Source organism: Pimephales promelas, chromosome 23 (genome assembly GCF_988280905.1).
Source record: "Pimephales promelas chromosome 23, fPimPro1.hap1.1, whole genome shotgun sequence".
Taxonomy (NCBI): Eukaryota; Metazoa; Chordata; class Actinopteri; order Cypriniformes; family Leuciscidae; genus Pimephales; species Pimephales promelas.
Genome location: NC_142791.1, coordinates 22,901,376 through 22,923,589, shown reverse-complemented (window position 1 = coordinate 22,923,589; position 22,214 = coordinate 22,901,376). Strand labels below are relative to the sequence as shown.

The 22,214-nt window shown below is 36.5% G+C and overlaps 1 protein-coding gene and 1 long non-coding RNA gene across 4 annotated transcripts in view; one reads left to right on the top strand and one right to left on the bottom strand.

Annotated features, from left to right (window-relative positions):
• The window catches only part of LOC148969464 (uncharacterized), a 91,010-nt gene that overhangs the window by 6,131 nt on the left and 62,665 nt on the right, over positions 1-22,214 (bottom strand). The window lies entirely within an intron of this gene.
• Positions 1-22,214, top strand: part of mef2ca (myocyte enhancer factor 2ca) — a 53,878-nt gene that overhangs the window by 549 nt on the left and 31,115 nt on the right. For 2 of the 3 annotated variants that reach the window (XM_039676738.2, XM_039676736.2), the window contains exon 1: positions 8,333-8,653. The gene's annotated coding sequence lies outside the window, so the exon portion shown is untranslated. Of the gene's footprint in view, positions 1-7,785; positions 7,902-8,332; positions 8,654-22,214 lie in introns of those variants that run through there. The other variant, XM_039676737.2, reaches the window with a different exon arrangement.

Genomic DNA, 22,214 nt, shown 5'->3' with positions numbered 1-22,214 from the left:
AGGACTTAATCAAGCCGGTGATTTTGTTTGGTGTCAGTGTTCATAATATTGAAATAAAAAGATGAATATGTATTGGATTTAGGATTAAATAAGAGTGCACAGGTTCTGAGGATAAAGGACAATAACTGTGATAACAATAGAGAAATAAAAATCTAAATGCAAAAGGTAAAGTCCACACTACAACTTGAGGGCTTTTGCACCTTTTCATGGTTTCTTACAGAACTAATGGTGGAATTACCCACTTTTTGGTGTGTTCGCACCGCAGGAACTCGGAACGAATTTAGTTTTAGGAACGCCTTTTCAGAGTTGGGTTTAACCATAGACTTTAAAAAAAATATGGAATATGGATGTTGAGTCCGTGACGTCACCCGTAGGTTTCTGAAGAGAATTTTTGAAGCCCAAAGTGGGAGGAGCCGGCCGTCGCCATTTTGGCAGTGCGTCACTCACGGACAACCGAAAATGGGCAAAAGGCGGGATTAGCTGAGGGGGCGTAACGGCTAACAAACAGCAAACAGACGGCTAATAGTGACAGCAGCCGCAATTAACTTGTCACTCAAGTGACCACGCCCTTAATTATGCAGCACTTTATGGTTTCATATAATTTAAACGGATGAGTTATAAAAAAAGTTGAGTTGTAAAATTAGCCTATTTCCAAAAAAAGCGGAGTATCCCTTTAAACGACATTGCCGTCGGCTGTGTTAAATCACTTCCGACAGTTCTTACTGGCTATACGAATGCAACCAGGAAAATGGCCATATAGGGGAACAATATTTTTTCAGGGAACCGCCCTGATGGCTAGTTCCTAACTAAGTTCCTATACCCAGTGCGAAAGCCCCTTATAAAGATAACGGTACAGTGAATTTATATTATAGGAATCACTTTCAGAACGATTTTTTGAATTAAAATTAAAAACATTAACCAGCCAATCAGAATCCATCCTGCTACAAAAAGCTCGAGCATTTAAAGTGACAGAGCACAAAACTGCTCCGCGCGCTTAGAAGAAACGGAACGATAACGTCTGCCAACATGGCATCATGACTTTTGCGTAAACATACACGCCACTTTCAGGTCAAGTGGCGTGTTATCTAAACGCATTTTGAGCTATCCGCGTGTATGCGTATGTCAACGCCGTTAAATGTCCGCAGTGATTCCGCGTGTATGTACATGCTGTTAACTGTCCGAGCGAAACGAAGCAAAATGTACTGTAGATCTACCTCTGGGGAGTGATATTTTTTTCCTAGGATGGAAAGGGAAGGCTCATAAATGCTATTAACCCCACTGACGGTTAGGTTTAGGGACGGGGTGGGTCATATATTTATATATACAGTAATGTAAAGTTAAGTCAACGGCGTTCATAAACACGCTGAAAAGCGATTATGCGTGTTGATAGCACACCAAAAATGAAAATACGAATTGGCGTGTCATACATACGCCATTTCATGACATCAGTCTGCGTCTGCTGGTGTTGACGCTAATAAGCAATAGTTTTTTTATAGTTATCTTTATAGTTATTGTTCTTGGTATGAACTGGCCGTAAAGATAACGATAGTTTTAAAAATCGAGTCGACATCATTGGAAGCTAATTGACGTCCAATCAGAATCCATTCTGCTTTTACGTCGTCTGCTGCTTTAAATGCGCGAGCTCTTTAAAGCAGGATTGATTCTGATTGGCTGTCAATGTTTTTATCGTCCATCAGCAGGAAAAAAAAATAGTTCTGAAAGTGATTCCAACGATATTGTTTCTCTGTGCCGCTATAGTTGTGGTGTGGACTCTGCTTTTCTTTTATATTTAGATATTTAGATATCGTCCTTGGTGTGAACAGGCTCATCGTTGGTGCTTGATTCTCTCGTTTCTTTCTCTCGGCCACAGCTGTAGGGAATCCATCAAGAGTGTTTGAGATAATGAAAGGCACATCAAGGGCATTTGAGGTGCCCACAAAACCACCAATTCCTCCCCACAACCACTGCAGCCTTCTCCTCTTACGACTTCAGTTTCAAAACAAGACACCGTGATAATGCTATCCTTATGCACCGAGTGTGAGCGTTTGTGCCATTGTTTATACAGTTTGGATTCTCTGGCTGTCCCGATGGCTGATGCTCTAAAAAAGCTGAATGTGTTGGAGAAGGAAGCGCAAACTGACCCACTTTGAATGGATGTTGAATGTCACTGCAGCAAGATTTGCATGTTCAGCTGATCCATGCTCAGTTTTTGCCACATGACTTTGTATTTTGAGTATATAGTAGAGCGTTTATCCAGCTTGGTTGTTTAAAATTGTGTTCTGGTAGAAGGTGCATTTCCATAATTGTTGAAACACTTTGGATAAAAGTGTCTGCTAAATTAATAATTATAAAGATGATAATAAAAAAAATATATATATAAATGCATCATGGGTTTTTAATGGGCAAAGCATTGCAATATATTTGTGATAATGTATTTAAGGATACATTAAAGAGAAAATCCACAGAAAACTAATTATTATTTTTATTTCATTTGTTATGTTTATTGTATTATATTTAATATATAAAATATATTTTTATATATTTATAATATATTTATTATGAATATATTTATAAAATCACAAACAATATTTCATATATGTAACTTTTTCTAAATAATATGATAAACATGAAAAATGCTTTATTGCTTGCGATACTTCGAATAGTGTTTTTCTTTAATATAAATGTGATTATATTTTGGAGTAGGGTAAAGTTGTAAATTCGATTGACTAATTTTTCTTTTTTTTGTTTGATGCTGTAAGTGTACTTCTGCACATGGGTTTTCATGCAACATCATAATGTAACATTTTTGGCATAATAGAGTCCGGTAATATGAGATATATTTATGAAAAGCATACCTGTAAGCATAGGTATCAGGTTATGTAACACTCAGAGATGGCATGCCTCAAAGGCAGCTTTAGAGACATCAGTGCCTGAGAACTTGTCAGGTGAGCCACATAATGCGGGATGATTTGAAGCGAGTTTTGCACGCTAGGACTTCCCCAGTGAAACCAGAGAATGAGCCGTAACAATAGAAAGCATGTTTTCTGTAATCAGGCTTATATGTTGAGGATTACAGGTGTCCAGTTGTGAGCTCGGCCACAAATGCAAACTACTAAATAGCCCTCTGTGTGTTAGACATGAATAGCCTGCAGATTCTTAGTAACAAGTCCTGTGTATCTACAGAAACAAACAGGGATCAAGAACACAGGCAAACAGGCACAGGGAGAAGCATACTTGGGGTACATTGATGTCAATGATGTGGAAACATTTTCCTTTGTGGGTTTGTTTGCGCACACAGACTGCACAGTTATCAAAACGATCCCGTTCACACGCATCCGCGAAAACGACTAAAAACTCCCCTGAGAGCACCCATGTTCCTTTGTGAGAGTGTGTCAGCATTAGTGCCCTGCTGCCAGGAAAAGTGTTGGAAAGGTAAAGGGTTGTCAGTGTTCTGTGTCAGAATTGCGAGATATAAAGTCAGAATTGCAAGATATAAAGTCAGAATTGCGAGATATAGTCAGAATTGCGAGATATAAAGTCAGAATTATGAGAGATAAAGTCAGAATTGCGAGATATAAAGTCAGAATTGTGAGATAGTCAGAATTGCGAAATATTAAGTCAGAATTGCGAGATATAAAGTCAGAATTGCGAGATATAGTCAGAATTGCGAGATATAAAGTCAGAATTGCGAGATATAAAGTCAGAATTGCGAGATATAAAGTCAGAATTGTGAGATATAAAGTCGCAATTGCGTGTTATAAAGTCAGAATTGTGAGATATAAAGTCAGAATTGCGAGATATAAAGTCAGAATTGCGAGATATAAAGTCAGAATTGCGAGATATAAAGTCAGAATTGCGAGATATAAAGTCAGAATTGCAAGATATAAAGTCAGAATTGCGAGATATAGTCAGAATTGCGAGATATAAAGTCAGAATTATGAGAGATAAAGTCAGAATTGCGAGATATAAAGTCAGAATTGTGAGATAGTCAGAATTGCGAAATATTAAGTCAGAATTGCGAGATATAAAGTCAGAATTGCGAGATATAAAGTCAGAATTGCGAGATATAAAGTCAGAATTGTGAGATATAAAGTCGCAATTGCGTGTTATAAAGTCAGAATTGCGAGATATAAAGTCAGAATTGCGAGATATAAAGTCAGAATTGCGAGATATAAAGTCAGAATTGCGAGATATAAAGTCAGAATTGTGAGATATAAAGTCAGAATTGCGAGATATAAAGTCAGAATTGTGAGATATAAAGTCAGAATTGCGAGATATAAAGTCAGAATTGTGAGATATAAAGTCAGAATTGCGAGATATAGTCAGAATTGCGAGATATAAAGTCAGAATTGCGAGATATAGTCAGAATTGCGAGATATAAAGTCAGAATTGCGAGATATAAAGTCAGAATTGCGAGATATAAAGTCAGAATTGCGAGATATAAAGTCAGAATTGCGAGATATAAAGTCAGAATTGCGAGATATAAAGTCAGAATTGCAAGATATAAAGTCAGAATTGCGAGATATAAAGTCAGAATTGTGAGATATAAAGTCGCAATAGCGTGTTATAAAGTCAGAATTGCGAGATATAAAGTCAGAATTGCGAGATATAAAGTCAGAATTACGAGATATAAAGTCAGAATTGTGAGATATAAAGTCAGAATTGCGAGATATAAAGTCAGAATTGTGAGATATAAAGTCGCAATTGCGTGTTATAAAGTCAGAATTGCGAGATATAAAGTCAGAATTGCGAGATATAAAGTCAGAATTGTGAGATATAAAGTCAGAATTGCGAGATATAGTCAGAATTGCGAGATATAAAGTCAGAATTGCAAGATATAAAGTCAGAATTGCGAGATATAAAGTCAGAATTGTGAGATATAAAGTCAGAATTGCGAGATATAAAGTCAGAATTGCGAGATATAAAGTCAGAATTGCGAGATATAAAGTCAGAATTGCGAGATATAAAGTCAGAATTGCGAGATATAAAGTCAGAATTGCAAGATATAAAGTCAGAATTGCGAGATATAGTCAGAATTGCGAGATATAAAGTCAGAATTATGAGAGATAAAGTCAGAATTGCGAGATATAAAGTCAGAATTGTGAGATAGTCAGAATTGCGAAATATTAAGTCAGAATTGCGAGATATAAAGTCAGAATTGCGAGATATAGTCAGAATTGCGAGATATAAAGTCAGAATTGTGAGATATAAAGTCGCAATTGCGTGTTATAAAGTCAGAATTGCGAGATATAAAGTCAGAATTGCGAGATATAAAGTCAGAATTGCGAGATATAAAGTCAGAATTGCGAGATATAAAGTCAGAATTGCAAGATATAAAGTCAGAATTGCGAGATATAAAGTCAGAATTGTGAGATATAAAGTCGCAATAGCGTGTTATAAAGTCAGAATTGCGAGATATAAAGTCAGAATTGCGAGATATAAAGTCAGAATTGCGAGATATAAAGTCAGAATTGTGAGATATAAAGTCAGAATTGTGAGATTTAAAGTCGCAATTGCGTGTTATAAAGTCAGAATTGTGAGATATAAAGTCAGAATTGCGAGATATAAAGTCAGAATTGTGAGATTTAAAGTCGCAATTGCGTGTTATAAAGTCAGAATTGCGAGATATAAAGTCAGAATTGCGAGATATAAAGTCAGAATTGTGAGATATAAAGTCAGAATTGCGAGATATAGTCAGAATTGCGAGATATAAAGTCAGAATTGCGAGATATAGTCAGAATTGCGAGATATAAAGTCAGAATTGCGAGATATAAAGTCAGAATTGCGAGATATAAAGTCAGAATTGCGAGATATAAAGTCAGAATTGCGAGATATAAAGTCAGAATTGCAAGATATAAAGTCAGAATTGCGAGATATAAAGTCAGAATTGTGAGATATAAAGTCACAATAGCGTGTTATAAAGTCAGAATTGCGAGATATAAAGTCAGAATTGCGAGATATAAAGTCAGAATTGCGAGATATAAAGTCAGAATTGCGAGATATAAAGTCGCAATTGCGTGTTATAAAGTCAGAATTGCGAGATATAAAGTCAGAATTGCGAGATATAAAGTCAGAATTGCTAGATATAAAGTCAGATTTGCGAGATATAAAGTCAGAATTGCGAGATATGAAGTCAGAATTGCGAGATATAAAGTCAGAATTGCGAGATATAAAGTCAGAATTGCGAGATATAAAGTCAGAATTGCGAGATATAAAGTCAGAATTGCGAGATATAAAGTCAGAATTGTGAGATATAAAGTAAGAATTGCGAGATATAAAGTCAGAATTGTGAGATATAAAGTCAGAATTGCGAGATATGAAGTCAGAATTGTGAGATATAAAGTCGCAATTGCGTGTTATAAAGTCAGAATTGCGAGATATAAAGTCAGAATTGCGAGATATAAAGTCAGAATTGTGAGATATAAAGTCGCAATTGCGTGTTATAAAGTCAGAATTGCGAGATATAAAGTCAGAATTGCGAGATATAAAGTCAGAATTGCGTGTTATAAAGTCCGAATTGTGAGATAAAGTCAAAATTGCGAGATAAAAAGTCACAATTCTGAGAAAAAAGACAGAAGTGCGACTTTTTATCTCACAATTCTGACTTTTTTTCTCACAATTGCAAGTTTACATCTCACAATTCTGACTTTATAACACATACTTGCGAGTTTATCGCAAAAGTCGAAATTCTGACATCTTTTCTCAGAATTGTGAGATATAAACTCGCAATTACCTTTTTTATTTTTCTTTCTGTGGCGGAAACAAGCTTCCATACATATCTGAGTGAAACAGTTTCTGGAACCAGATAAAATGTAGAATGGGACTTGCTTTTATAAATTTTATCCATGGGGATTTGATTGGATGGATGTGGTTTGCTATTGGTGGATCTCTTGTGAGTGACAGGTTGCCCCGCCCTCACACCACTAAACACATCATCAGAGAAGAGATGTCGCTGCAAGTGGGAGGGGAAGATATTCTGATTTAGACTATATATGCACATGAATTAAAGAAAATGTGTTTACTGGCATGATACTGGCGAATGATTTGTAATAAACACAGTAGCCTAATATTCCATAAAAAAACAAAAACTGTCCATTTTTATTTCATGGTGGCTTTAAAATGTTGATATACAGTATATGTATCAAGCACACACCAATCAATGCACGGATCTTAGAAAAATCCTAATAATGACCACAAAAGCTTCACAGACACTTAAGATTAAGCTCAAAGTATTGCTAAACTTCACATGGAGGTTTTACCCTTATCCGCACTTGGCAGCTCTGGGGGAAATTGTTCAATGAAAAACATGGCCCCTGAGAGCACCCATGTTCCTTTGTGAGAGTGTGTCAGCATTAGTGCCCTGCTGCCAGGAAAAGTGTTGGAAAGGTAAAGGGTTGTCAGTGTTCTGTGTCTATTAAAACACGAACATAGCTTTTCTTGGACAAGAGTGGTTGAACTCTGTTTCCGCTCTCCCCCTAATGCTCAGTTATCGAGATAAACTAAGCTTTAAAAAAATCTTTAACAGACTCGGTCTCAGCTGAATGAACAAATACACAAGCCCTCTGATGATCGGTGTGTTATGGTTATTGAAGGATATGTGGTAAGTGTGTATTAAGGTGTAAATCACAAACACGCCACTAGTGAGCGGTAATGAGTCACGTGTGTTTCTGCCGCCAGACTCTAAACTTCACTGATGCGTTTTAATGTGCATTTCTGATGCTCACTGATTATCCCCCAGACTAATAACTAATTCATACAATTTGATTAATATTTCATTTTTTCTAGGTGCCAAACGAAGTGCCTGAACGCCTCAAAACCCATTTGATGGAGACACAAAAGCAGTGAAGATTCAGAGGGAGAAGATAGTGAAGTTGAAACTAAAGGTTATGAGCAAGTGATTGGTAAGAATGATATTTTTATTATTTTATTTAAACAAATTTAAGTTACTATTTTACAGTTTACAATTTCATATTCATTTTATCTTAGACAAAAATAAAATAATTAAAGAGAAAGTCACAGAGAAATTGTTCTGTAGCTAAACACTATAGTGTTCCTTCAAATAACTGGACAAAATGAAAACAGATTTCCACTTAAGTGGAATAATTGAAAACGTTTATCCGCTTTCGCAGCTCTAACCTCTGTACACTCGACGCGACGCGTGGTGATTAAAATAAGATCGTGTAGGACGCGTCGCGTCACGCGCTTGCACTGTAGACTGTTTGAATTACTGTACGCGTTAGTCCCACCCTCTTTACTGAGAGAGAGAGAGAGAGAGAGAGAGAGAGAGAGAGAGAGAGAGAGAGAGAGAGAGAGAGAGAGAGAGAGAGAGAATGTGACAAACAGGCGCTCGTGAGGATCTTGTCAGTAAACTAGAGGAGATCTCAAACATCACTGATCTATCCAGGATAACTCTGGACATCTTCAGGTTGTTTTTTCCCCTGTTATTGAAAAGACGCTTTTCCATCGCTGCATGTGTCAAAGCCAATGAGAGACGTGGAGTTCTGTGATCATTCTCACATTGACGCGCACATGAAGCGCTTTGACGCGGTTCTGGATTTGGAGAGCGCGTGAGGAGTTCTGGATCGGTGCGTGTCTGACCATTAACACCAGCGCGCGCACGTTCTCTGGACCTGACACACTCATGCATTACAAAGTAAGTTGAACTGTCACAACTAGATGCTCGTGTTTACTATTAGTATTGTGGTTTTGTTTAATTTAGCCTATGTTTGGTTAATAAAATAGATTAGTACAATTAGTTATAGTATTGAATAGAATGGTATAGTTTATTAAGCAGTATGCCGAACTAGTGCAATATAGTATTTCAATGGTATACATCAGTATAAAATATAGTTTTACAAGTAATACTAATGAAGTACAGAATGTAATATTAAATGTTAGAATAAAAGTAATAATACACTCTTTAAAAAGAGGTTCCAAATGTTTTTTTTTTTTGCCATAGAAAACCCGTTTTGGGTTCTCCAAAGAACCTTTCAGTGAACAGTTCTAAAAAGAACCTTTTCCCCTATAATCTAAAGAAACCTTAATGCAAAGGTTCCATGGATGTTTAAAGGTTCTTCATGGAACCATAAAGAACCTTTATTTTCCCATACATTGAAATAATGAAACAAGTAATAAAACTGAAATAGACATGTCTAAGCGATTTAAATATCCCTTATAAGTTTTACATTGGATGTACTATTGATACTTTTTTTTTAAATACACTATTTAAACGGTGTCTGGAGTGGTTTAGGTAACACTAAACAAACATCTTTTTCCAAAATGGTGTAATTATGTGAATAGCATCTCTATTTATACCCCGCTGTGGTAATTGGAGAACTGTAAACAAGTTATTTTATATGGCAGCGCTTACTGAAACGAATGGCTTTACAGTTAACCCAGAATATCCAGGATGGGGTTCCCTGGGTGAAACGCAGCAGTTTAGAAGAGAGAAGTGCTTTCCACTGGTGCTTGTACAATAATAATGGCCAAAGGGCAAAATGTGATCCAGGAAAGCCTAATGCTCCTCCCTGTACTTAATAACATTCATTGTGCCCATTTTGTGAAAGTGTTTAAGCGTGTTGTTAGTACATGTGGAAAGTTCTGCAAGAATGAGCAAATGCACATGATTCTTGATGCTTTAGTGCTCTTAGAGAAGAGTTGAAACGCTTGTAGACAAACAGGAAACGTGTGCCATGCACTGAGACTCTCAAAGAATGGCACACACTTCAACTGTTTATTGCCCTCAGGAAACTATAAACCTGACGTGCGATTGCATTAGTTACCGGTGAATGATGACAACTTAACAGCAATAAATTATGACAACAGCCAGTGTGTTTTCATTAACATAAGCTGTGCGAGGAATCACTCGATGGTGAGAAGCCAATTAATACATATTGTGACGGTGATGTATTTTAAAAAGCGAACCATCCAAAAAACTTCTGGATTTAAATGTTATTAGAGGCCTGTTGGAACTTCTGAGGTTTGTCATATTAAGGAATAAGCAGCAGTTTCTTAAAGGGCTTGGCGGGATGAAGTTGTAATTGTGGTATTAACGGCTAGCAGGACATATGGGGACGAGTGCACCCAGTATATGAGTTGTGTAGGTTATCCTGCTGGGTGGTCTGGGTGCTGGTCAGACCTCCATGGCACTTTCCTTGGTTTTCTTCATTAACCACAAACGTGTATAACCATCATCATTCCTGAAAAACAGCTGGACTGATTGTAACTGCTGAATGAAGACGTTTGAACAAAATGTTCAGTGTCATTATATAAAAGACAGGGTTTTTTCTATGCCGACTCGTAAAAAAATGTCATGCTAAATGGATACAATTGATCCAAAGTGACAGACTTTTACTAAATGCTGATTTTTAGTACTGTAAATGCTATTCTTTTACAGTTTCAACTCCTAAATTATTATGTCACAGTTTCAAATCATATTAGAATGATTTCTGAAGGATCATGTGACACTGTGCTGAAAATTCAGCTTCGATCACAGGAATAAATTACATTTTAAAACACTGTAAAAATTAATGCGCTTTATCTAATCAAAAAAAATTGTCAATTAATTCAATTTAACAAAATATAATTGAGTAATAATTAATGAAAATAATTTCTTAAAAGTTAACTATTTAAAATTAGTAAAACATACAAAAAAGTCACCATTGTGGTGATCAGTTTAGGTTTGTTTTAAAATTAAGATTTTCTCCTTCAGCGATTCTGCTTGTTAACATCTGGTGTCTTGTTGTCAATATGTCAATGTTGGCAATATAAAATAAAGATAATATAAAATAATTAATCTTTGACGCCTGTCTGTTATTCAGATATTTTTGTTTATTTATTTATTTTTTTGTACACTTTACTCATTTTAAATGGTTAACTTTTAAGGAATCATTTGATGAATTATTACTCAATTCTAAATTGTTCAATTTAATTAATAATATTGCTTGTAATCTCTTGCCACAATTTTATTGATTAGATAAAGCGTATTAATTTTTACAGTGCAGTTATATTTAATTGCAACACTATTTTTATAATATTGCTGTTTTTACTGTATTTTTATCAAACAAATGCAGCCTTGGTGTTTGGACTTCTTTTAAAAAGATTACAATTCTTTCGACTAAATTATTTGATTGTAGTGTTGTAGTATGTATATGTATGTATATATATATATATATTTAATGGATTCATGAAGGTACATGAAGGATAAATGATGAATGTTCATTAATGTGTACAATGCTCAACCTATAGTTTCACCACTATAGAAAAATGTAAAATATATAAGTGAGACCTAAGCTCTCCTGGTCTGTGGTTTTGCTGATCTTGCTCTCAAAGCAATTTTTTGGCACAACTTGATTTTGCCACCCAAAAAAACCCTACATTTTCCCCCCTGTCACGTAATCTATCTTTGTCACTGGTGTAAAATGCTCAATTCACTGTTACATCCTCCAGTGAGTAGGTATCGCACAGAGAACTCTTTGTACGATGGGCCGTATATAGCGTTAATCAGCGAGCCGCCACTCGACGCGTGCGTTGGGGGATATTTTTAGTGGATCATGTGTTCATAGTTTAGAGTGAGGTTAGTTAAAGTATTTAAAATGTGACTTGTTGGCTCTTGAGGTAACAGATACTGCGTCCACTGTAACACGCCACTGGAATCCTGTCCAGTTATTCCCATTAACGGGATAGTCAGCAGGTTTCTTGAGCTCCTGCTTCAGTCTGTTCAGCTTTCGTACTTGACATCTGTACACTGACAGTGTCTCCAGCAAGAATCCCAAGCCAGGTGTCTTCCAAATGACAAATGGACATTCTTGACCTCCTGAGGTCTTACAGAAGCCCAGCTGATCAAGGACAGTTACCGACAAGTCTTGACAGCAGAAGTTTAAACCATGTTTTGTAGGTCTATAAACTGCATAGTTTCATTTCGGGAGGCCGATTGGTCTATACAAGTCATGTTAAAATACAATATTGCGCCAAATGAAGTATACCAGCTATTACAGCTTCCAAGTATTAACCTTAGTTTATAAGGTTAGGGACTAGATTGTCCAGCAGAAAAGTGCTAATCACTAAATTGGCTTAATAAAATATTAATTTATAGTAACTGTTAAAAAACAATGGACACTCCAAACTTTATTCCGTGGAACACAACATACAATGAAAGTCAATGGGGTCAAATGTTGTTTGGAAGTCATTGTGTTCCTCAGAAGAATAAGTCCAACATGAGGGTGAGCAAATGCTGACAGAATGCAGATTTGTTGGGGAAGTATCCCTTTAAGACACTCAAGGCTGTGTTATATGGTGAATGTCTCATGTTATCTTGCTTAAATATAGCATAGAGTGTACCCAAAGTTTCTCCATCGTCAACACTACAGACGTGACAAACTGGGCCTGACCATGTTGCTAGACTGATGTCAGTTTGTTCTTTGAGTAGGTTATGTGTCAGATTTTTTCTTTGGCCAACTCCCACAATGAGGTTTACTTTCAAAATGAGCGTCTACAGATGAGATGACTAGCGTCTCTATTGTGCATTTGAAGTCACACAACCACTGTAAAGTAAATCAAATATTGTTCTTTCTGAAGTTGCAAATCCCACAACACCCCAGATTTGTCTCTCGTAATGTAAACAACGTTTGATTCAGTTGTGATGAGTTATCAAGCTTTGTTTGAGGTAAAAAGTTCACAATTTTATTTTTGGTTCTGCTCCATTTACACGTGCAGTATATTTGGAAGAGGAAGTCTGTGAGGGGGAGTTTGAGGGGGCTGCCGTCATCCTGGTTTGGTTTACAATGCTCCCGAGCTTCCACGTCACTTCCTCCCCGTGAGATGGTTCCCATGCGGCTGTAAACACCCACACCCAGACCCCCAGCCCGCCACTGCCAGATCAAATACAGTTCTTATGACGCAGACACTGTGTGAGATAAACACATGAAGCACATTTAGCTTTCTCAAGAATTCAACCTTTAGAACGTTATTAAGAAATGTTTTGGGGAGTACAAAATATCCTTAACTTTATTCATTAGAAAGTTATAAGACGATAAATAGCCGTTACTAAGAATTTTGTTCTTAAAGGCCCACTGAAGTGCCTTGGACCCATAGACAGTAAAAGAAATGGACACAACGAGCCCATTGATTTCAACGGAGAAAATTGAATCCTGTTAAAAGCTGATAGCCAGGCGTACTGCGCATGGTCAAACTGAGCCTGTCACATGAGCAACCTGTATGGATTCTCCCTCGACTTTAGCGGACTTTATGCCTCTACCTCCCCCCAATTGCCTGTGAGCTTCTCCTCCTCTCTATACGGTAATTTCTCTACTGTGCGACAGAGAGACGATTCGTTATGACTCAATCGTTAGCCTATTTTTACAAAAACTGCTTTTACGGGGCCATAATGTAAGCTACAAGGTAATGGAGCCTTGTATACATTGTCGTGTTTCTTTAGAAATAAATAATGGACAAATTAAGTCTTTGGACGCCTCAGATTTATTTACCTCAGAGTAAATTTATTCGCTGTCAAAGTGACTCCAAAATGAATGGGAGTCAATGGAAGCTAACAGCATAAGAACAATGCTACAATGGCGGCTCCCGTGAGGCTTCAGCTTTTGGCTGATGGATTACCCCCTTGCTTGGAAAGCACAGCTTTGACGTAATTTCTTATGAAACAGGAAGCTAAGGCGGGACATATTGAATGGCTTCTCCCCCTTTTCAAATAGCCAATAGCCAATGTTTAGTTTAGTTTACCTCACAGCAGTGTTGTAGTCGAGACCACCTCACTCGAGTCCGAGTCGACACCGAGACCAGAGAGAGTCGAGTCCGAGTCAAGACCGAGTCCATAGAGAGTCGAGTCCGAGTCAAGACCAAGTCCATAGAGAGTCGAGTCCGAGTCGAGTCCGAGACCAGAGACGGTCGAGTCCGAGTCGAGACCGAGACCAGTGAGAGTTGATTACCTAATTTACTTTTATTTACTTACAGAAATCCTTTTTTTTTTTTACTGAATTTACTTAGAGTTTAAAAAATATGATCAGTTTAGGGTAAAAAGGCCACATAGTAGGTGGTGTTAAAAGTAATTTTATTACAATTTGTCATGCGCAGTTGCGCACTAGAAAATCACCAAACACTGGGCGTGTCAATCAATTTAAAGAAATATTTTATTAACATACATTAATAATCATGAAAAATATTTTGAATTGAACTCGAGTGGACTCGGGAATAATTCCGAGTCCTAAAAAAAAAAATGTTCGAGTACGAGTCAATTCCAAGTCCAAATGCACACGAGTCCATGACAAGACCAAGACCATTAAAATATGGTCTCGAGACCGAGTCCGAGACGAGTCCGAGTCTCGAGTACTATAACACTGCCTCACAGACTGTAAGTTGTACTTGACAGCGCCATGGAAGCGAATCTGAGCGCTGATATATTAGAGGTTAGAATAAGTTCTAGCCATTTAATTCGTTTCATTCTTCAAAACGGAATAAAACTTGAGCGTTTCAGCAACTGAACCCACATCTCCAACCCATATAGAGCATCACGTTGATGCCGGAAGTAAATTTCCCATTCATTTCTCCATTGACATTTTGTAAATTCCATATCTAAAGAGTATTAGAGCATGTCTGAGGATAACCAGCTACGGCTGAACTCATAAGCATACAACATATCATTTCGAGTGAAAAAACGAAGAGAAAATAAAAAAAAAAGTCAAGGGTACAAGACTGTGTACATATTTTCATTTCCGAGCAAAGGAACTACTCATCCCATAAACCACCGCGCCTCACTAAAGTCCAAATCTGACGACGGCTATGTGAACTTTTTGAACAAACCACCAAAATCACAGATTAAACTTCAGAGTGTAGTTGAAAGTATCAGCCGCAGAAATGGCCACCTGCTTTCTTCAGGTCAGTCACCTGGTGCGTGAGAGCTCGTCCCGTACACACTGCCAGAGGCTCCGAGTGCCAAGAGTGGATAGATCCTGAGATTTACTCTGATGTCAGAGCCAACCGGCTGGCAAGATCTCTTCTGCACGTCGGGCAGCCTGACAAAAACTCTTACGGATATCGATCACACGTCCGTGTCTAAGCCATGAACTAACCGCTAACTGCAGGCCTAGAGTGCAATTACTCTTGACAAACATTGGAAAAAATCATGTTTCTTAATGTTGGAAGTGTTAGATTTTGCTGCATAAAATTTGAGGATGGTAAGATATTTTTTTTTTTAAGTCTTTGAAAGAAGTCACTCGTATTGTTAAATATTACAATTTAAAATTACTTTTTATTTTATATACACAATATATTCAAATAGAAAACAGTTATTTACTCACATTAAATTCCATGGCATTGCTCACATTTTTCATAAATCATTCTAATATGCTTATATCTTGCTCAAGAAACAGGTATATTTATTATTATTATTAATGTTAAAACAGTTGTGCTTCTTAATATTTTGTGAAAACCATGATTTTTGTTTCAACATTCTTTGATACATTTTTTGTAACATTATAAATTATTTACTGTCCCTTTTGATAAGAAGTACATCATCTGATAACATGTAAATTAGCTTTCTAGAGTACTTGATTCTGATTGGCTGGGTATGGATTTATCTGTGGACAAATATTTATGCATAATGACGTTAAACTGTATAATTGTATTCATTTCCTTTATTAATCTGTAGCAGTTTTGTGCCTCATCATTCCTCACTCTTATTATTCTTACAGAGTAAAATTATTTAAACTCAAGTTAAAATTTCATTTTTATTTATGTGACAACTAGTAAAGTCTCGTTCAAATCAAAGAAAGTATGTCATGTTATTAAATACCTGTTTCCTTACTTAATACTTGCACTTATGAAAATAAATGTATGGGTCAGGTAAATGTGATGTACATTTTCATTTTTAAAAGTATATTGCGATGTAAAAAAAAGTATAGATCATAAATTTATTTTAGCTAAGGTGTAAATTTAAGTGAGCATGTATCTGCACCACAGTCTTTAATGTCATGAATTTAGAGCATTTCAAATAATGTACCAGAAAAGAGAAGTGATATCTTAGCATGTGGCTACGAATGGCCACAGAGTTTCAGTTGGCAGTGGGTATCGGTTAGCGGTGAAGCGCAAATGCGACGCACACACACACTGAGAGAACACAGCTGTGTGACACACATCTCCACAGCAAAAGGAAGCCATGCAAATGCGCACACAACTACAGTATGAGCAAAGTGCTAAAATGCCTCTCACTGTCATAGTTTTAAGAGTTATTTGCCAGAATATGAATCAGATAGTTGCTAATAGCTTGATTTTAGCTGCTAGCTTAGCTAATTAGGTCGTTTTAAAGTCTTGCAAAAACTGGGACATAATTTGAGATTTTTTTCATTGATTTTGGTATATAAGGAAGTTGAGCGCACCAGGCTAAACTTGTTTTTAGAGAAAACATCTTGAATTAGATTATTTTACCTCATTAGAATTTTTTTCTTCCAGTTTTAAACATAAATGTAATCTAATTGTGTGAGATTTATGCTTAAAACACTTTATTTGCACATAAGTTTAATTCGCAATTTCTGTCTTTTGTGAAATTAACTTTGTTAAGGCAAGACATTGCAGGGAAAACCGCTAAAAGACACATTTTTTTTTAGTGTTTATAATGTGTACTACATTTTATCTGTTGTGTCAGTAGATTTCAATTACAGTACACTTCTTAAAAGGCAGTTTTTTAAATGCGTTGTTTCAGAAATCTCCACTTAAACAGCACAACATCACAGTTTTATTCCTGTCTACATTCGGATAATATTCAGAGAGGTTTGTTGACATATCATTATATTTAATGCTGTCAAATCGATTAATCACGATTTACTCACGTCTTCAACATAAAAGTTTGTATGTGTGTATATATGTATAACACTGTAAAAAAAATACTGTTGGTTTAACTTAAAAAAGTAAGTAACCTGGTTGCCTTAAAATTTTAAGTTCATTGAAATGGAAAAAGTGAGTTAATACAGTGAAGGAGAATGGTTTAATCATCAGAAACTCAAAAATATATGTTATCTGAACTAAACAAATTATTTAAGTTGATTTGACAAAAGAAAAAATGTTGTGATTACTAATCATAAAAAGAAATTTTTTTACAGTGTACATACATACATATGAAGAGTTCAGATGCAAAAGCCTCTAAGTGCCATTTGAAATTTTCTTCTAAAATGATCATTTTTATCAAGCTTATATATTTAAGTTCAGTAACTTCACTTAAATGGCAATGAAGATTACCTATTAATTGTCATTTAAGTTTTAATCGATTTGACGGCAATGTATTTAACATTATATATATATATATATATATATATATATATATATATATATATATTAGGGGTGTGCAAAGCAGCCGGTATTTGTATCTGTATTTGTTCAGGGGGGGAAAGTATTTGTATTTGTATTTGTATTCGAGTAAAATTCTAAATAGGCATAAAATTCTTTAATTTACTTTATAGTGTATGGATTCTTTAATTATATCCATTATAATAATTATGGATATGCAATATTGGTTGATGTTTTTCTATAAATCCAGCAATGAACATGTAACAAGAAAAGTCATTGAAAAGAAAATAACAGTCAGCCATTACCTCATGAACCATGGTTAAATCAACAACTAATGAAATACAATTGTGAACATTATGAACCCCAAAACCACGGTGGAGAACGCTGAACAGACAGAATAAGTTAGGGATAATGTATAGCGAGGAGATTGATTATGAGCCCGACGCGAAGCCCGAAGCCCAAATAAATCAATAATTTGACTCAAAATATGGATATAAAAAGGAGTTTATTGATTTAAAAAACGATTGTATCGCTTCCGCTAAAAAAGAAAAATAGTCCGTTCTGTCTCTACGTTTAGAATCCATGGCAACGCTCTGTTTTTCATAGCAACGGTGTGTTATACTTATAAGCAGCGGCCTGTTATAATAACAGACCGCATTCTACATTAGAATTCAACCAAGCCATATAAGAAAGAAACAAATAATTACCGTTACCGAGCTAACAGAACCACGTAAACAGAGCGAACATGAGAGCACCCGTCTGCAGACGTCAATAATGGAATATACTCCCGATCAAAATCCGCTTCCCGAAAGTTATAAACTGCCTCCGGAACCTAGTTAAGGTACAAACATCTATTCAACAAAAATAGTGATGCAGTTAAGTGTTTTTTCGCTCAGCCGAGCCCTCTCTGTTGCTGTGTGGAGCAGCCTGTGTCAGTAAACTCTTCCTGAACGTCACTCACTCAACTCGCGCACTGCGGTCTCGTGAGGAACGCAGCTTTTTGATATAAAGTATTTCTTGTTCCCGAATACAAATATTTTTTTAAGTATTTGTTCGGAATAAGTATTCGTAAAAAACACATTATTTGTGCCTTTCCGAATACCGTGTTCGGATTCGGCTCCACCCCTAATATATATATATATATATATATATATATATATATATCACATTTTATTCCTAAAAACATGTTGGCTGTTGGCCATATTTTCTGATTTATGTAGTGTGAAAAAATATATTCCAAATGCTCTCTCTAAAACCAGAATTGAACCCCGCTCGAATGTTCAGATTTCTGTGGAGGACGTTTATTTAAGTAGATCTTTCCTTATTTGCGTATTTAAACACAGAATTTCTGAAAACTTGCAATAGAAGACCATTGCAATGTGAGCCAAAGCTAGATCTCTCTAATCTGGCGCTAAGCGGACAGCATCATCCTGGACTCACATGGCCCACGGCTGTTCACGCACTGTGCTCCGTGAGGAACGGCGGGTTCAGGATATGGGAATGTAGCGGGGCGTCTGGGAGCTGGTCTCGTTCCGTGGTACGACTAACCTCCACAGCTCGCGTGCTCTCATTGAGAAAGACAGACGCTGTCTCCTCTTTGTCCTTGGGAAGTTTTGAGGCGAGCCGTAAGGGTGGGGTGGAGAGTGACTTGTCCCCATTCCGGCACTGATTGATACAGTCTCTTGGCGGCCACTGCTCTGAGCCACAAGTTCCCTTGATAGACACCAAAGAGATGCAGGAGTCCTTTCCATGAGATCCAGCTTGGGGGAAAGCTGGCAGAACGTATGTTCTTGAACATTTTGAGCATGTTTTGAAGGCCACCGGGGATGAGGTTGGTTGATTGGCTGTGTTTTCTTAAGCAAATATCACCGCTCATACTTGAATAAACCCCTAACCTTAAATGGTTAGTTGGTATTCTATCATTAATTACTCACGCGTGTGTCTTTTCCAAACCCTTAAGACTTATGAGAGCTTTCACCATTCATTGAAAGCTACACAACTGACTTTGGCGCTTCAAAAAGTTCATATAGAGATCATAAAACTAATCCACATGAATTGAGCGGTTTATTCCAAATTTTCTTAAGAATCTCAATTGCTTTATATGCTGAACAGATTTAATTTAGTCTTTATTCACATATTAATTGATCATGCCTAAATTCATCCTTAAATTCAAGATCTTGACCAAAAATGTGTACACCTCTTTAAGTAAATAACATGTATATGCATCAAGAGGTGCATCCATTTTTTGGTCAAGATCTTGTGTTGTCAATGCAAGAGTCCAGCACTCTGTAAAGTCTCCTCCAGCACATCCCAAAGACTCTCAATGAATCTCAATGGACTGAGAGGAGACGATTCATGTGTGAAAATGATTCTTCATGATCCTCACAATCTGAGCCTGATGACATTATCATCCTGGAATATGGCCATGATGTGTCTCATACATGGTTGTTTAAGAAATGAAGAGCTACACACTCCATCAATTAGGGTTAGAAGAACTGTTGCCAAACATACAACATGCTAGAAACATTAATCACTGAAATAATGATCCAATCATTGACTTATTTGCCTATTGTAATCCAAACAGCGACTCTGTTGTTGTTGTTGTTTTTGGCCTGGCAGTGTATCATGCTTAGGAAATGTGATGTACTGTATAAGAAGTGGTGTCTTGCTATCAAACCATGATAGTGATGGTATAACTTCAGAATGTTGATAGATATCGGTACTTCCCATTTTCATTGCATTGTGAAGCGGTTTATGGGAAGAGGCATCTTTTGTTGTTTCTACTCAGTGATGTCACTTCCTTATGAGGCAGTCTGCAAAGTTTTCCTGTCATTATGTTCATTTGTGCGAGCTGCTGGGGGTTGTTTGCGAAGAGCCTCTTCCTTCTTCGAGTCAGAGTCATCTGTCTGACACCTCTGGTCTGCCAAGAGCTCGGAGGACGTGCTTCGACGTGCTCCAACAAGTTCCTCTGCTGCCTGGCACATCTTCAGGCTTTCAGATGCCCTGAAAGATGGTGATAATGAAGTTGTACTGGCTCCAATCTCAATCGTGTTAACTGACATTAGCCAAGATACGCCAGAGGCTGCACTATAAATGCTAGTTTGAGGATTTTCTTTTGTTTATTTCTGCCTTTTAATCTCGTTATTAGTGGCGCTTGCTAAGGCAAGCTTCACTATTACTATTGCTCATACTTTTGAGATCCCCTAACAACTTTAAGTACAAAACTTTAAGCTCGTTTCACATTGCTGCACCTCAAATCATGCAACTTCATTAGAAAAGGTGTGCAATTGCAAAAGCTCTTTAAATCAAGATGGATTCGGATTGGCTGTCAGTGTTTTTAGCATTCATCAGCTGGAAAAAAAACCGTCACGATTCCAATGATTGTTCCTTCTCATTACAGTTTCCCTATTCTCATTCATAGTTATTGTTTTTGTACTTGGTGTGAACAGGCCTTAAGGGTTCTAACAAAAGTAGCTAAAACTAACAAAGAGATTAAAGTGTGCTCTAGAACACTCTAATAACCACTTAGCAACATGCTAAAAAGTCAAAACACATTAGCATTGTGAATGTGCAAGCACCATGCAGTCACTTTTTCTTCAGGAAATGTAAAAATCGTGTTGATTGGTGTTATAGTGATGGGTTTAATGTAAAATGTGATTTCAGTCTGCGCCGCGGTTTGCGATGGTGTGGTATTTTCAAAAAAACAAATATTCATTGGCTACAGTTACATGCAGGATTTGTACTCGGGTTGCCCTTTTACCACAGCTAATTTGCAAAGGGTTTGCTAGGAGGCCTTTCTGCCCTTCTCTGAAAGTTGTCCTGGGTCTAATGGCCCCTCAGGAGACTGTCTCAGTCATATCTAGGTGTTATCTCAGCGCTGTTTTATTTCGGTGGCACCATGCCGCTCTTCACAGGGCGAGGAGATATCTGTCCTCTCCTGCTACCCTCGGGAGAAGCAGAGAGCAGATTAACAAAGTGACTTAATGTTGCACATTAGTCTCTGGAGATCCCTGCTCCTGGTTTCGTGGCACTGGGCCGCCCTCCCTCCTACTCAAGTAACACAGCAGCTCCTCCTACGCCTGTTTCTCTCTCCGTCTTTATCTTTCCGTCACATGGGTAAACACACTGGCATCTCTGACCTCTAAGCCATTTTGCCTCGACATGTCCAGTTCCTGTGGGGTTTTTCCAAGTGCGTGTACTCAATTTCACAGTTTACCTGGCAATTACCTCTTTAAAAAATCTTGGCTTTCGTTTCGTCCGATATTGGAATCAGAATATGATTTTATTTATTTATTTATTTATTTTCCTTCCATTATTTCCTTTTATTTACTTTTACATTTCCTTAAAGTTTTGTTTTTCAATATTGATATCCATCTGATTAATTATTGATATTGGATGCAGATTATGTTAGAAATATTTGTTATTTTCAAATGTTTTGTGTATATGTGTGTGTGTGTATATTTTATATATATATATGTGTATATTGTATATATTTTGTGTATATATTATGCGATTAATTGCGATTAATCGTTTGACAGCCCTAATATATATATTAATCGTGATTAATCGCATCCAAAATAAAAGTTTGTGTTTACATAATATATGTGGGTGCACTGTGTATAATTATTTTATATATATATAAATACACACACGTGCATGTATATATTTAAGAAATATGTATATGTATATACTGGATACAGATTTATATAATTTATATTATATATAAATATTTTATATATTAATAATATTTTTTCTTAAATATACATGCATGTGTGTGTACTTAATGTGTGTATATATATATATATATATATATATATATATATATATATATATATATATATATATATGAAGAGTTCAGATGCAAAAGCCTCTAAGTGCCATTTGAAATTTTCTTCTAGAATGATGATTTTTATCAAGCTTGTATA